Here is a 14,864-nt window from a genome sequence, read left to right as displayed (position 1 = left end):
AATTTGACAGAATATAGTACTCATCCATTTATTTTTACCTGTTTCCTTGAGTGATCTAACAATACAAATAACTGTAGGTTTCTATAAATATAATATGGATCTACTTGGGGGTGTTGGCCCACAGTCTCAGACAATTTTATTACTATTTGTATATATTCATGTTCCAGATAAATTATATTGTTATAGTTTTCATATACTTAATATAATTTAAATAGTTCATAAAATCCAAAAGGGTACTGATTTTATCAACTCAGTCATGCCATCACTCCTCGGCAGAAAAATATATTAGGAATGTCAGAAATAAGGATATCTCTATAGGTTGGCTACACTTCACCAAATAGAACTTATTTTAACAATGACATAATTCTTAGGGTGAGAATTTCCTCCCTTTCCCAGCCCACTCCGTACTTTTTCTGGCCGGAAATACCCCCTTTACAGACAATCCTGAATGGTTACCGTGAGTTAAGAGATGGCTTTGCTATTGAAGGAGACATGAGAAATGACTCTCACATAACATGGGTCACTTAAAATATGTACAATTCTTGGGGAATGAGACTCTACACTGTTTCTTTTCCACATTAAAAAAGGCATTTGCAAACTATTAGCAAATAAATACATAACATGTCTGAAGTAAAAAAATAATCTTTGCTATATTCCACATTATTAAAGCCACTAGGACATAATCTTCAAAGATACCTAGGTGTGATTCCAGATCCAAAGGCACCTAGTGAGCTTCTCTACCTGAAAATAATAGTGAATTATATAGCAGCATTGTTGCTGGGAAACTGAGAAAAAGGGAACACAATACCATCAGGTAGTTTCTTAAAAAGTAGAAATGACACTTAAAGCACTTTTCCAACAAACCATGATCAGCAAGACACAGGAGTTTTCTTTGTCCACTTGGCTAGACAAAACTGAGGGCATATGTATGAACAAGATGATGCTGAAAGGTCATATATAGGAGGTGCTGAGGAAAGAGTGTTCTATTAAGATGACGGAATTAGGAAGAGTTAGGATGCGTTTGTTTTAAGTAGTCCCCTTTAGTTTTCTGATAATTACATTAAATTCAGAGAAGTTGGAGGTCATACAAGAGTTGTAACACAGACCTCCTAAGGCTGTGACTTAAACTCACTTATTTTTATTATTATCTGTAAGCTCCAATTTCCTCCACACTGCATATTGAAGCAAGCAGGAAAAGTGAAGTAAGTAAAGAGAAAGAGCTTAGTTTAGTGAGGTAAGGAATTCCTTAGCTGGCTGAAATGAATACTTTCAGGCAAGTCAATTACCCTGAGAAAAAATACAGTAAAATACTATCCTCAGATTGCCCTTGACTAAATGATGTATGCACCCTGGGCCTTTGGTGTAACCTGTTGGATACAATATTTTCCCTAATATATTCCACAGTCAAGAATCTGTTCTCGGGGGTGGGGGTAGGGAATACTGGGGATTTTGGAGGTGGAAAATGTGCACTGGTGAAAGGATGGGTGTTTTATGATTGTATGACCAAAACTCAAACATGAAAGCTTTGTATCTGTATCTCAAAGTGAATAAAAAAATAACAATAAAATAATAAAATTAAATTAAATTAACATTCTGAATAAAGTAAAAGTAATGTGGAGTTCATGCCCAATTCAATCAGCTTAATCAATGGCTGAATAAATAGCAGTACTCGTACATTATATATAAAAAAAGAATCTGTTCTCTTAGTCTATCTCCTTGATGCAAACACAATCTTAACCAATCTTAACATTATGAACCTATTAGAATTCCCAGACCATGTCTAATATCCTCCTTCTTTGAGTCCACACAAATTTCCCTATTAAAATATATGTTTTAAAGGATACAGTACAGCAGGCAAGGTTCTTGCCTTGCAAGCAGCTAACTTGGGTTCAATTCTCAGGATGTCATATGGCCCCTTGAGCCCTGCCAGAAGTGTTCCCTGAGTGCAGTACCAGGAGTAAGACCTAATTACTGCTGGGTGTGGTCCCCAAATCAAAGTTTCAGTGTCCCCAGATACAAAACATATTATAATGCCTACTGTCTATGCCTTTCATAGTGGTGAGATCCAAATGTGAGGGGAAATGTAAAAGTAGCTGATAAGCTTGAAGCATTTTGTAAAATCAAGACCCGAGGAGTGATTTCCTGGTGGAAAAGTGCAACGTATTATGAAGAACTGAGTATCCTTAAGCCCTGATGACTTAATTTTCCAACCTGTAATGAAGAACGCCCAAGCATCCTTAAGCCCTGATCTCCTTTTTTTTACCCTTTGCCTAGATGTAGCTATTCATATAAGTTTTCTGAGAATCACCATATTTCCGTAGATATACAATTTTCATATTATCATTAGTAATTATAGAGATAACCTCATGCTGAGATAAAGCATTTTAAGAAAATATGAACATTTTTTTTTCATTATCAGGCAGTCACATGGATTGTCCTTAAGGTGTTTTCAATAATAGTTCTGCCCCAAGACTTTGCTATGGCCTCCTAACCTATCCTACTAATTTTTTGACACATTTTTAAATTTGGCACCCCACTTTTCATTTGCCATGTGCATTTTACAATAAATAATGTTTTCCCCCATTGCCTTTTGAGCACAAAGTATCAAAAACTGGTGTCGGTATTTTCTGAGCACACTTTGTCTAAAAAAAAAAAATCTTTGTAGTAAATTAACCTGAACCTGGCATATCCTTTTCTTTTCACACATTTACCCTATAAATTCACAACTTCGCTTCCTCACCCCCCTGACATCCTGACAGCCGGTATAATTTACATAGTGAATTAAAACTGCTCTCCCTTTGCCCTCCAGGGGCTGCCATCCAAGAGCAGACCATGCCCCTGCCCTTTCTCACCTGTGACATTTATGGAAGGAGCCCCACTGTAATTGTGTTTGTCTCCTTCCAGACCCAGTTTACGCTTGACAATCTCAGCATACAAACCAGACCAGAGTGTTGATCATTTGGCAGATCATTTGAACTGTAATTTCAGTCTGTGCAGAAACTTTGGGAACCTGGAATTTCCAGGCAGTAAAAGGGATCTGAAAAAGATTAAAAGTTTGGGGCTGGAGCAATAGCACAGCAGGTAGGGCATTTTGGTTTGATCCCCAGCATCCCATATGGTCCCCGAGCACCGCCAGGAATAATTCCTGAGTGCATGAGACAGGAGTAACCCCAGTGCATTGCCGGGTGTGACCCCCAAACAAAACAAAACAAAACAAAACAAAAAAGATTAAAAGTTTAAGTAAATGGGAGAAACATGTATGCCTAGTAAATGTTAGAGGGGACCTGATAAGGTTCAGAAAGTTGCTGGAGGTATGTCATATTTCCTGTAGTCTTTGATCAATATTCTATTGAAATCATAATAAAAAACCTTGCCCCCGTCAAAAGGATAGGATAAATATTTTTTATAATAATAATAATACTTATATAGTGGAGTCAGGCATGTTACACTTATATACTTATTTAAGTATATTTAAGTATCGCACTAATAATACTTATATAGTGGAATCAGGCATAATAAACCAGAGTGAATATGCAGTATTGCAATAGTAATCAATTTCAGTCTTACGTTCCTTTTTAAATTTGTTGTTTTGAGGTCACACCTAGTATTGCTAGGGAACTATTCCTTTGTCTGTGATCAGAAGTGACCATTGGTGGTAATCAGGGGACCATATGTAGAGCTAGGATATTCAACCAGGGTTGCAGTCTCATAGCTGCATGCAAGGCTGTACTATGCCTTACTGTACTAACCCTCCAGTATCTTTTACTGAGTAAATCATGGCTAAAGGAAGAGGGGGTTTTTTGGGGTGGAGGGGAGTTTTGGCCCCACCCAGTGACTAATTCTATCTCTACTGGGGTATCACTCCTGGCGACACTTGCCCCCAATCATGAAGTGGCTGACATGACTACTCTATGCAAAGTATATGCTTAGTCAACTGAGCTATCTCTGACCCTTGTTAAATACATTTAACATTTCATATTCACTCCACCTTTTTAGTTAATAAAATTTCAGACTTACAGGAAAGTTCATTAAAAAATATCTACAGTCTACTTGTCACCAGATTTATCATTTGTTGATTTTTCCTAATTTGCCTCATCATATTTTGTATAGTCCACTCTCTTCTCCAGAACCATTAGAAACAATTTTAGACATCAACATGCTATATCAAAAAACACTTCAGGGTATTTCTCCTACTCACAATATCATTATGAAATGTAACACTGCTAATATTTAAGACAAAAAATTTAAGATACAATTTACATAGAGAAATACACAAGTTATAAGCATATATTTCAATTGATCTTTGAAGAGTTCATATAAACATGACTCTATTCACATAGGTCTATACCAAGATACCAAGATAAAGGTTATTTTTATCAACTCAGAATTTTTCCTTATGCTGTTTCAACCCCAGAAGCAACCAGATGATTAATCATTTTGCCTCTTTTGGAAATTCATAAAAATAAAATAAAATGCACATTATAGTGCAGCTTTTTCCTTTTATCTCTTAATCTTTCTAAAATTTTTTATCCATGTAGTAGACTATAACAATATTTTATTTCTTTACATTGCTAATTAATTATATTATCTGAATATAGCACATAAAAATATCTCATCTGTATGGTTTATTTTTTGATATTTTCTTTTATAAAATTTTGTGGAGATATCAATACAATAATATATGATATACAGATGATATTCAAATCATCATTGTCTCCCAAATGTCTTTCATCACTTTTTGTAAAATCAGGATCATATCAAGATCTGTGTATATGTGTTCAAATGTGTATAAATACATTTGATTTTTATTTCTCTTCTGTGTCCTTTAATTAAGAACAATACTGCTCTTTAAAAATATTTTTTTTTACTTTTTTTTTCTTTTAATTTATTTATTTTTAATTAGAGAATCACCGTGAGGGTGCAGTTACAGATTTATACACTTTTGTGCTTATACTTCCCTCATACAAAGTTCGGGAACCCATCCCTTCACCAGTGCCCATTCTCCACCACCAGTAAACCCAGCGTCCCTCCCACCTTCCCCAATCCCATCTCCCCCCCACCCCACCCTGCCACTGTGGCAGGGCATTCCCTTCTGTTCTCTCTCTCTATTTAGCTTCTATGGCCCGCAATAGAGGTGTTGAGTGGCCCCTGTGCTCAGTCTCTAGCCCTCATTCAGCCCGCAACTCCCTTCCCCCACATGGCCTTCGACTACAATATAGTTGGTGATCGCTTCTCTGAGTTGCCCTTTCCCCAGAACGTGAGGCCAGCCTCGAAGCCATGGAGTCAACCTCCTGGTACTTATTTCTACAGTTCTTGGGTGTTAGTCTCCCACTCTGTTATTCTATATACCATAGATGAGTGCAATCTTTCTATGTCTGTCTCTCTCTTTCTGACTCATTTCACTCAGCATGAAACTTTTCATGCCCATCCACTTAACTACAAAATTCTTGACCTCCTTTTTTCTAACAGCTGCATAGTATTCCATTGTATAGATGTACCAAAGTTTCCTCAACCAGTCATCCGTTCTGGGGCATTCGGGTTTTTTCCAGATTCTGGCTATTGTAAACAGTGCCCGATGAACATACATGTGCAGATGTCGTTTCGATTATACTTTTTTGCCTCTCTGGGATATATTCCCAGCAGTGGTATTGCTGGGTCAAATGGGAATTCAATATCTAATTTTTTGAGAATCGTCCAAATTGTTTTCCAGAAGGGCTGAACCAGTCGGCATTCCCACCAGCAGTGAAGAAGGGTCCCTTTCTCCCCACATCCTCTCCAACAGCGGTTGCTTTTGTTCTTTTGGATGTGTGCTAGTCTCTGTGGTGTGAGGTGGTATCTCATGGTTGTTTTGATCTGCATCTCTCTGATGATTAGTGATGTAGAGCACTTTTTCATGTGCCTTTTGGCCATTCGTATTTCTTCCTTGGTAAAGTTTCTGTTCATTTCTTCGCCCCATTTTTTGATGGGGTCTTTAAAAATATTTTTGAAAAAGTTTTATATAATTGTCTCATAGCATATTATTCATTCTGAACACATTTATTCTTTCTTAACTGCAGAAGAACCAAATTTCCAACATTAATTGACAGCCCGTGAAAATTTTGAAATGTATAATCCTTTCCCACTAAAACCTTCAGATGACAAGAGTCACAACTGACATGATATTGCAATCTATCAGAGACCTTAAGCTAAAACTTTCTAACTAGAAGCTTGTTATATTTCTTACCAATTTCCTACTAAATTTCTTATTATGAGTAATAATAAATGTTTAATAATATTTTATCAGTTCTTGGAGTTATTTAATATTAACACATTAACTCATATTTGTTTTTAATTTTAATTATTAATAATTATTTATAATGGTGATGACATTGTCTCTTTCCCACTGAATGACAACAAACATCATATACCATTATTTTGTTTGTTTGTGGGGTATTATATTCTATTATTGGTAGCCTGATCATTTGCATGATGAGCTCCTAGACAATACTGAAGATAGAGTCAAAATGATGATGAGTATTGAATGTAATTTAATAAACCATTGGGCTGATGGACTGTATAGTAAGATATGCATGAACCTTGTTTTAAGTACTATGTAAGTTTTTAAAATTTCATGCTAAAGGTTAAAATTCTTGCCCAAGACTATGGTTATTTGAAGGTTTTCCTATATGGAGACTTCTAAAAAATCCTTCTTACATTTCCTAAAAAAAAAAAAAAAAAGTCATATCAAAACCTTTCCCACCTTTCCCCTATACCACTAATTCTTAACTAGAGGCAAATTTGCTCAGAGAACACATGGCAGTGCTTGCAGATATTTTCTTTCTTTCTCTCTCTTTTTTTTGTTTTACTCTTTGGGTCACACCCTGAGATGCTCAGGGGTTACACCTGGCTCTGCACTCAGGATACTCCTGGCGGTGCTTGGGGGACCATAAGGGATACTGGGGATTGAACCAGGGTTGGCAGTGTGCAAGGCAAACACACATACACACATGTATGTAAAATTTCTGTGTAAAATAATACTGTATAGACTTTTAATGTAATCACATGACACCTATGTTGTCCCTTCACAAACTCCTTTTGGCTATATCCTGGGTCCAGGAATCTGAATAAAAAAATGCCTTTCTCCTTTGCCTTGAAAAGTCAAAGAAAAGTCTTTATTTCCTTAAACTGGTTTAGACTGCCTTTGAATTAGAATATGTAGCTTCTAATTTTGAGTATCTGTCACTTCTACTCTGTGTTGGCACTCACTTTAGTCACTGGGCCATCAGCTGCCTCCATAACTAGCAAAAAAGTGAGGTCACAAAAACAAAAACTCTAGTGGCAGATTACAGGTTTTTTTTTTTTTTTTTGCATTTGGCCTGGAATCTCATGGGTATTCAATCCCTTTGCCTGTGGTGCTTTTGTAGGCCTTTCCCTAACAAATGCCCACTTGTTTTTCCTCAAAGCTCAGGGTGTCAAAAGCCAAGACTGAGCCCAAGTTTGCATTCCCAGCACCCACTGGCATGACCTCAGGAATCCTGCAGCTGCAGCATGAATGAGACCATTTAATAGTTTAGCTGAGGCCTTAAGTGGAGTTGGATGGCACAGAATCCTCCCATTTAACAGCACTGTCAATTTTTCAATCAGACGCAAACTAATGTATTTTGGAAAAACCCTTGGTTGTCTGAATAACCAACTTTGCAACTTTTTGTAAAGAGATAGGGAGTTAGGAATCTGGATTCTGTTCCCCCAGCATCAGAACTGAGCTTGATGCACAGTGCTCCATAACTATTTGTGAAATCTAATGATGGAAGTCAGCATGTCAAAATAAAGCCTGAAAATATAGCATGGTTGATACTATATTATTTCTTTACTTACTGGCTGGGGTCTTATAGATTAGACTGACAAGAGAGTTTAATAAGATAAAATATAAAGAATTAATAATGACATCCATACATTATTTGTAGAAATGAAGTACTCAGAGATGACTAACTCAAAGCAGTTAGTTAGGATCTTGGATATAAATATATGTGTATATGTTTTCAAATAATTTATTTAAAATTTTTTTTAAAATATAATTTGTCATGGAAACTACAAACATCTAAGATTCTAACTTTGTTTCTATGATAAATTATATGATTACATATATACATAATTTATCATAGAAACAATAGCTTTGTAATCATATTCTTCAGCACACCAAGTCATATGAGTGGCCCTACTTATTAATCATTAGTTAATTAATGTAATGACACCTCCCCTCTTTTCTTTGCAGTTACTGTTGTAATGTTAGAGGTTACCAGATCACAGTTGATATGGTGGTGCTAGCGATATAGCTTCAGTCTTCATGTGTACATGGTAGAAAGTCTAAGCTATAATTCCAGGACCAGTAAGAATAATTTTCAGAGGAGTGAGTGATAAGACAAAAAAAACAGATTGTGAGTTTCTAGAGAGGAAAACTGTGGGAATGTAAATACAGGAAAACTAAAGATAGTCGAAAAATAGTTGACTTTTTATGTTGATTCTGTTGGTCTTGCCTCTGCGGTAAGGGATTGCCTACCTTTTATATCTGAAAACTGACACAGGTCAATGAATCATGGGACTGGAGCGATAGTACAGTGGGTAGAGCATTTGCCTTGCATACAGCTGACCCGGGTTTGATTCCCAACATCCCATATGGTCCCCTGAGCATCACCACGGGTAATTCCTGAGTGCAGAGGCAGGAGTAATCCCTGTGCATCGCCGGTATGAACTGGAAAGCCAAAAAAAAAAAAAAACCCAGTCATGAATCAGCAGCTAAAATCACTTGTCTACAGTTATCTCAGATGATTAACTATTATCCTCCTGAAAGAAAGAGGAAGGGAGACAACTTTACAAATGTATAGCAGCATATAGTAGAGGGCAAAGAGCTTTTCTTTTACTTTCTTATTTGTTTTCAGTTTACAATTAAACTTATGCCAGAATGGTATAATTATAGAATGTTATATCCTGTTACTCTTTAGTTCTGATTTTTTGTGCCCCCTTCCTCAATCCTTTGCCTACTTCATTTAAAGATTATTGCTCCCTGAGAAAATATTTTCATCAAGACCAATAATGAATATTTATTTATGATTAATGCTATGCCAATCCCAAGAGTACATTGTTCCCATCCACACAATATTTATTTCCATGGGCCAATACTTGAAAATTTGAACATATCCATCCTTCAGAGAAAAACAAAAGTTATAGAGATTTATACCATTGGATTCTGTAGCCTTTAGCCACAAAATTCCTGTAGCCTTTCTCTTTAAATCTATAGGTCAACAAATACCTCTTGATTCCCCATTCAATGAACCCACTTTGCTCTCTCTGCCACTGTGCCTTTTCACATTCTGTTCCTCAGTAACACTCTTTCTGCCTTTTCTTTGTGGGGCCAACTTCTACTTAGGCAGTGTTTAGCTTAGACCTACAGATCTTAACATTCTCTGTAAATTGAAATCACCCCAGGGAGGGAGGAAGTGTCACATTCTACCTACCTCAATAAAGACAAGAATTAGTAAGCTAGAAAGCTGAGTATCACTAATTTTTAAAAATACTCAAGAGATTTCCATGAGAAGTCAAATTAGGTAAGCAGTGGATTAGAGAGGTGACTCTTTTTCAACTTTACTATGCATAGAGGCATCAACCGGGATCTTGGTTGATCAGAATCATCCAGAATCATCATTATCTATAGATCTTGGGTGAAATGTGAAAATCCACATTCAAACAGGTTTCCAGATAAGACAAACATGGTGATGCTACTGATTCAGATTAGACTTTGAATAGCAAAAGATGAAACGTCAATTCTCCCAGGATAGTGGTTCTCAAAGCCACTTAGTCTCTCTCCAGAAAAACAATATCAGTATTACTTGAAAGATGTTAGACATGCAAATTCTCAGGCCTCCTCACAGATCTACTGAATATGAAACTCTGGAGAGCAAGTAGTCTGTTTTAATATGCCCTGCTTTAATATGCATGTTTGAGATTTGTTGCTCTGGACAATACTCATGAGACCTTAAAACTAAGTTAATTTCTCTAGCATATTCGGTGCTTCCCTCTCCATATTTTACACACCCTGTTAAGTTGGCTGCTCACTGTTCAATATCCCAAGCTGGAGAAAAAAATTTCTGTGATTGTTGGGTTCCTGGTATCTTCATGACCAAGTATAGTGGTTGGTGCCTATAGTGCTGAAAGAGCCCGAATGAAGAGTAGATCTCTTCAATATCCGGATTCCTTTTAAAGCCCTTGTGACTCATTATATATTTGTTAAATGTATTTTAAAAGGACAGAAAGTTAATCTTCATTTTACCGAGTCATTCTTTCTAGGTAGCTTCCACTCTGGCTAGCACAAAGATTGGGAAAGTAAGAAAGAACAGGTTGTAAAATCAAGGTCACTTGTCATCTGAACTGTGTCCCAAAGCACAGCCTTGGAGGGTGGCATCCAGGTCTGAACCAAGAAGACCTGGAGTTCCTGAATAGTCCTATTAACATCAAGGAAATTGAAACGGTAATCAAAAGTCTTCCCAAAAACAAAAGCCCAGGCCCAGACGGATTCACTAGCGAATTCTTCCAAACATTTAAAGAGGACCTATTGCCAGTTCTTCTCAAGCTTTTCCGGGAAATTGAAGAAACAAACCCTCCCAAACAGTTTCTATGAGGCTCACATCTCCCTAATACCAAAAACAAACAAGGACACCACAAAAAAAGAAAACTACAGACCAATATCCCTGATGAACACAGATGCGAAGATTCTCAACAAAATATTAGCAAACAGAATTCAACAACTCATGAAAAAGGTCATACACCACGACCAAGTGGGATTCATCCCGGGGATGCAAGGATGGTTTAACATTCGGAAATCAATCAACATAATCCATCATATCAACAAAAGAAAAGATAAAAATCATATAATCATATCAATAGATGCAGAGAAAGCATTTGACAAGATCCAGCACCCCTTTATGATGAAAACTCTCGCCAAAATGGGTATAGAAGGGACCTTCCTCAATATAGTCAAAGCCATCTACCACAAGCCTACGGCAAGCATCATCCTCAATGGGGAAAAACTAAGACCCTTCCCTCTGAGAACAGGGACAAGACAAGGATGCCCACTCTCTCCTCTTCTGTTCAATATAGTACTGGAAGTACTTGCAATAGCGATTGGCAAGAAAAAGATATTAAGGGCATTCAGGTAGGAAAGGAAGAAATCAAGCTCTCACTATTCGCTGATGATATGATATTATACTTAGAAAACCCTAAAACGTCTACCAAGAAACTCCTAGAAACAATAGACTCGTATAGTAAAGTTGCAGGCTATAAAATCAATACCCAAAAATCCATGGCTTTCTTATATGCAAATAGTGAGAGAGAAGAAAGCGACATGATAAAAGCTATCCCGTTCACAATTGTGCCTCAAAAAATCAAATACCTTGGAATCAGCTTAACTAAGGAGGTAAAGGACTTGTATAATGAAAACTACAAAACGCTACTTCAGGAAATAAAAGAAGACATGAGGAAATGGAAAAATATCCCCTGCTCATGGATTGGAAGAATTAACATTGTCAAAATGGCAATTCTCCCCAAAGCATTGTACAAATTCAATGCGATCCCTATAGGGATACCCTTGTCATTCTTCAAAGAAATGGAGCAAGCGCTCCTGAAATTCATATGGAACAATAAGCCCCCACGAATAGCTAAAGCAATTCTTGGGAAAAAGAAAATGGGAGGAATCAACCTCCCCAACTTCCAACAAAGTGGTAGTCATTAAAACAGCTTGGTACTGGAACAAAGGCAGAGCCGCAGACCAATGGAACAGGGTTGAATACTCTGACACATCCCCCCAAATATATGACCATCTAATCTTTGATAAGGGAGCAAAAGAAGGCGAAGTGGAGCAAGGAAAGCATGTTTAACAAATTGTGCTGGCAAAACTGGACAGCTACATGCAAAAAAATGGGCTTAGACCTCCACCTATCACCATGTACAAATGTCAGATCAAAATGGATTAAGGACCTCAACATCAGACCAGAATCCCTAAGGTACATTGAAGACAAGGCTGGCAAAACCCTCCAAGACATTGAAGCCAAAGGTATCTTCAAAGCTGACACGCCACTGGCCAAGCAAGTGAAAACAGAGATAAATAAATGGGACTATCTCAAACTAAGAAGCTTCTGCACCTCAAGAGAAACAGTGACCAAAGTACAAAGACAATCTACAGAATGGGAAAGGATATTTATGCAGTACCCATCCGGTAAAGGGTTGATAACAAGGATATACAATGCACAACTTTTTTTTATGCAGATTCCCAGGCACAACTCCAAAGCAACGAATCTAGAATCTCTCACCTTCTAGGAAGGTGTTTTTTACAAGTGGCAGGTGATTTTAATGTGTAGTTTGAGAACCAGTAGCTTGGTGTTAAAACCAGTTTAGGACTCTCTTGGCAGGTAAAATAGGGTGGTTAAAATGAGTGACCTATGAGATCTCTACACAGAACAAAGACTCGAGGAACCAGCAAAATATGAGAGAAAGGAGTGAGGGGAAAAACCTACCAAAGTGCCGAATAGAAATGCAAGACTCACACTGTGAGCAAAGATCTGCAATTTTCTAAACGTTTTCAGAACAACAACGAAAAAGAATAATACATTACAAAAAAAGAAAAAAGAGATCAAGCCCCTAGGTTTTTATAAATGAGAATTAGAAGACTCAGCTTCATGAGTGATGAGACAACCATGTCAGGGCAAGGCTGAGGTCCCTGGACTCCCACCTCAGGACTGTACCACTGACCTCTGCTGAGTCACACAAGGTCCTGCCTGAAAAGCCATAGTCTTTGTGCCCTTCCAGCATCCCTTTAACCCCTCTTGCCAGAGGCGCAGTGTCTTTCTCAGGTAGGATTTTGACTCGGCGACAAAGCTGCTCTCTCGGTCTCCGCCCCTTGCCAGTTTAGGGAGTGCGGCAGTCGCCGGGTGCTCCGCAGCCCCGCCCCGAACATTTCTTTCCAGCTGGGCCGCCGAGCTCGGGGCACCGCGGCGTGACCAGAGCAGGCTGCAGCACTTGTGCGGTTGGGCCTGCGATGAGGTGGGTGTTCCCCCGTGGGAACCCTGCGAGAAGGCAAGGAGGAGGCGCGAGTTCAGTCTAACTGACCCCTCTGAAGGCAGCGAGGCAGACAGAAAGCTAGATGAGTGTGCAGAACCTGCAGCTGGATTACTGACTCGGGCTTGGAAGGGCTTTAAAAGGAATATTGAAGAGATCTTTTGATTCGGGCTCTTTCCGCATTTCGTACCGTCCTCGTAGCAATGGTCCAAAGCAAAAGCTTCCAATGATCGTGGGCTTTTTTTTTTTTAAAAAAAAAAAAAGTCTGTAAAAAAAATCACTTTCTCAATAAAAAATAAGCACCAGATAGATAGCATGTGCATGTGCTGATTTTTCCCTGTCCAAGTTATTATATGACTGGCTCACCTGTCGCTCAGTTTATTTGAATGAGCTGGCACTTTCTTATTTCCTTGCAAGCCAATGTGTAAGAACAGCAGGCTGAGCTGCGTTCACGGAGTAGGAGTGCAGTCCGCAATTATGCCAGGCAATAAGAAGTTTTAATGGATGAAAAACTGTCAAAGCACGGTGGGGGGTTTGATAATCTCTGAGGCTGCTTATTGAGAGTAGAAACCAGAAGGTGAAAAGCGATGGGGCTGGATAAACTCTTCCCTGCCTCTGAAGAGCTTGACAGTACTGCCAGGGACTCCCTGGGGGAGAGTGCTCCTGGGAGCCTGGAGGACTCTGGTGAGGAAACAGGAGTACAGCCACATTGGGCAGAAAGGAACAAAGCAGAGACATGGAGTAGGGTTGCACATTTCCCACAGGAATTTAAGGCACAATAGGGAAGAGGAAGAAGTTTTGCTCTTTGGTGTCCCCAGAAGAGGCGCTGAGAACAGATGAGGCAGGGTCCCCTCCACCTTCTGTCTCCTAACAGGAAGCAGGGGTGACTCTGCAAATGTCTCACAGTTGAATTGGCCTCTTTCAGAATTTCACTAGTTTCTGAAATTAAGCTCAAGTGGTGTTCAAGGCATCTGAGTGTTTTACTGCTGAACCGCTGCGGGAGGAATTTTCCTTAATGTCTGAAAACAGGAGGACATTAACTCTCTAATGCAGGGACACCAGACAGAGCAGCATTTTGCATGCAGACTCCAGTAGAGCACTGGCTAAATGGGGCACACAGTGGAGAAGTGTTTTAAGAAGACATCCAGGCTCTGTAGAGAAAGCTGCCTAATTGATTTGTGGTATCTATTTTAGATGTGAAAAGCAAAACAGATTAGCTTTTCACTGGATCACTGGATCACTGTCAGCCCATTGCTCATTGATTTGCTCCAGCAGGCAACAGTAACATCTCCATTGTGAGACTTGTTGTTACTGTTTTTGGCATATCAAATACACCACGGGGAGCTTGGCAGGCTCTTCCATGCTGGCAAGATAGCTTGCTGCATTCTCCGAAAGGGGAGAAGGAATCGAACCCAGGCTGGCCACGTGCAAAGCAAACGTCGGATCCGCTGTGCTATCACTCCAGTCCACAGATTAGCAATACTTTATTACTTTTTCTAGGTCATTGAAGTCCTAGGGAATGTATGATTCAAGTGAGAATGAAATGCTCTTCCAGTGCCTTGATTCAGTAATGAAAATCCCCAAAAACATTATATCAGAGAGAATAGATCTTTATGTTCAGACTCTGAATATTAAACTCCCAAACTTGCGACTGTTTGCTAAAGTGAATGTGTAGTGATGAAGCTTCCTTTCAAGGTCTGATATTAGTCTTTAGTTTTAAGCAAAAATCCAGTTCTCCACAGGTTTCTCAAGCACTGATGACAATTATAGTGGAATAAATA

General features: G+C 38.6%; 1 long non-coding RNA gene across 1 annotated transcript; it reads right to left on the bottom strand.

The window, feature by feature from the left end:
* Positions 1-5,096: 5,096 nt before the first annotated feature.
* On the bottom strand, positions 5,097-13,012 carry LOC129404870 (uncharacterized). Its single transcript, XR_008630199.1, has 3 exons — positions 12,778-13,012; positions 8,537-8,728; positions 5,097-6,698 (listed from the first exon to the last, which is right to left on the bottom strand). It is a non-coding gene; the product is annotated as an uncharacterized LOC129404870 (long non-coding RNA).
* Between the last annotated feature and the right edge of the window lie 1,852 nt (positions 13,013-14,864).

This window comes from Sorex araneus, chromosome 5, assembly GCF_027595985.1.
Source record: "Sorex araneus isolate mSorAra2 chromosome 5, mSorAra2.pri, whole genome shotgun sequence".
NCBI classification, from domain to species: domain Eukaryota; kingdom Metazoa; phylum Chordata; class Mammalia; order Eulipotyphla; family Soricidae; genus Sorex; species Sorex araneus.
The sequence above is the reverse complement of the archived record's forward strand: the minus strand, read 5'-3'. Positions and strand labels throughout refer to the sequence as shown.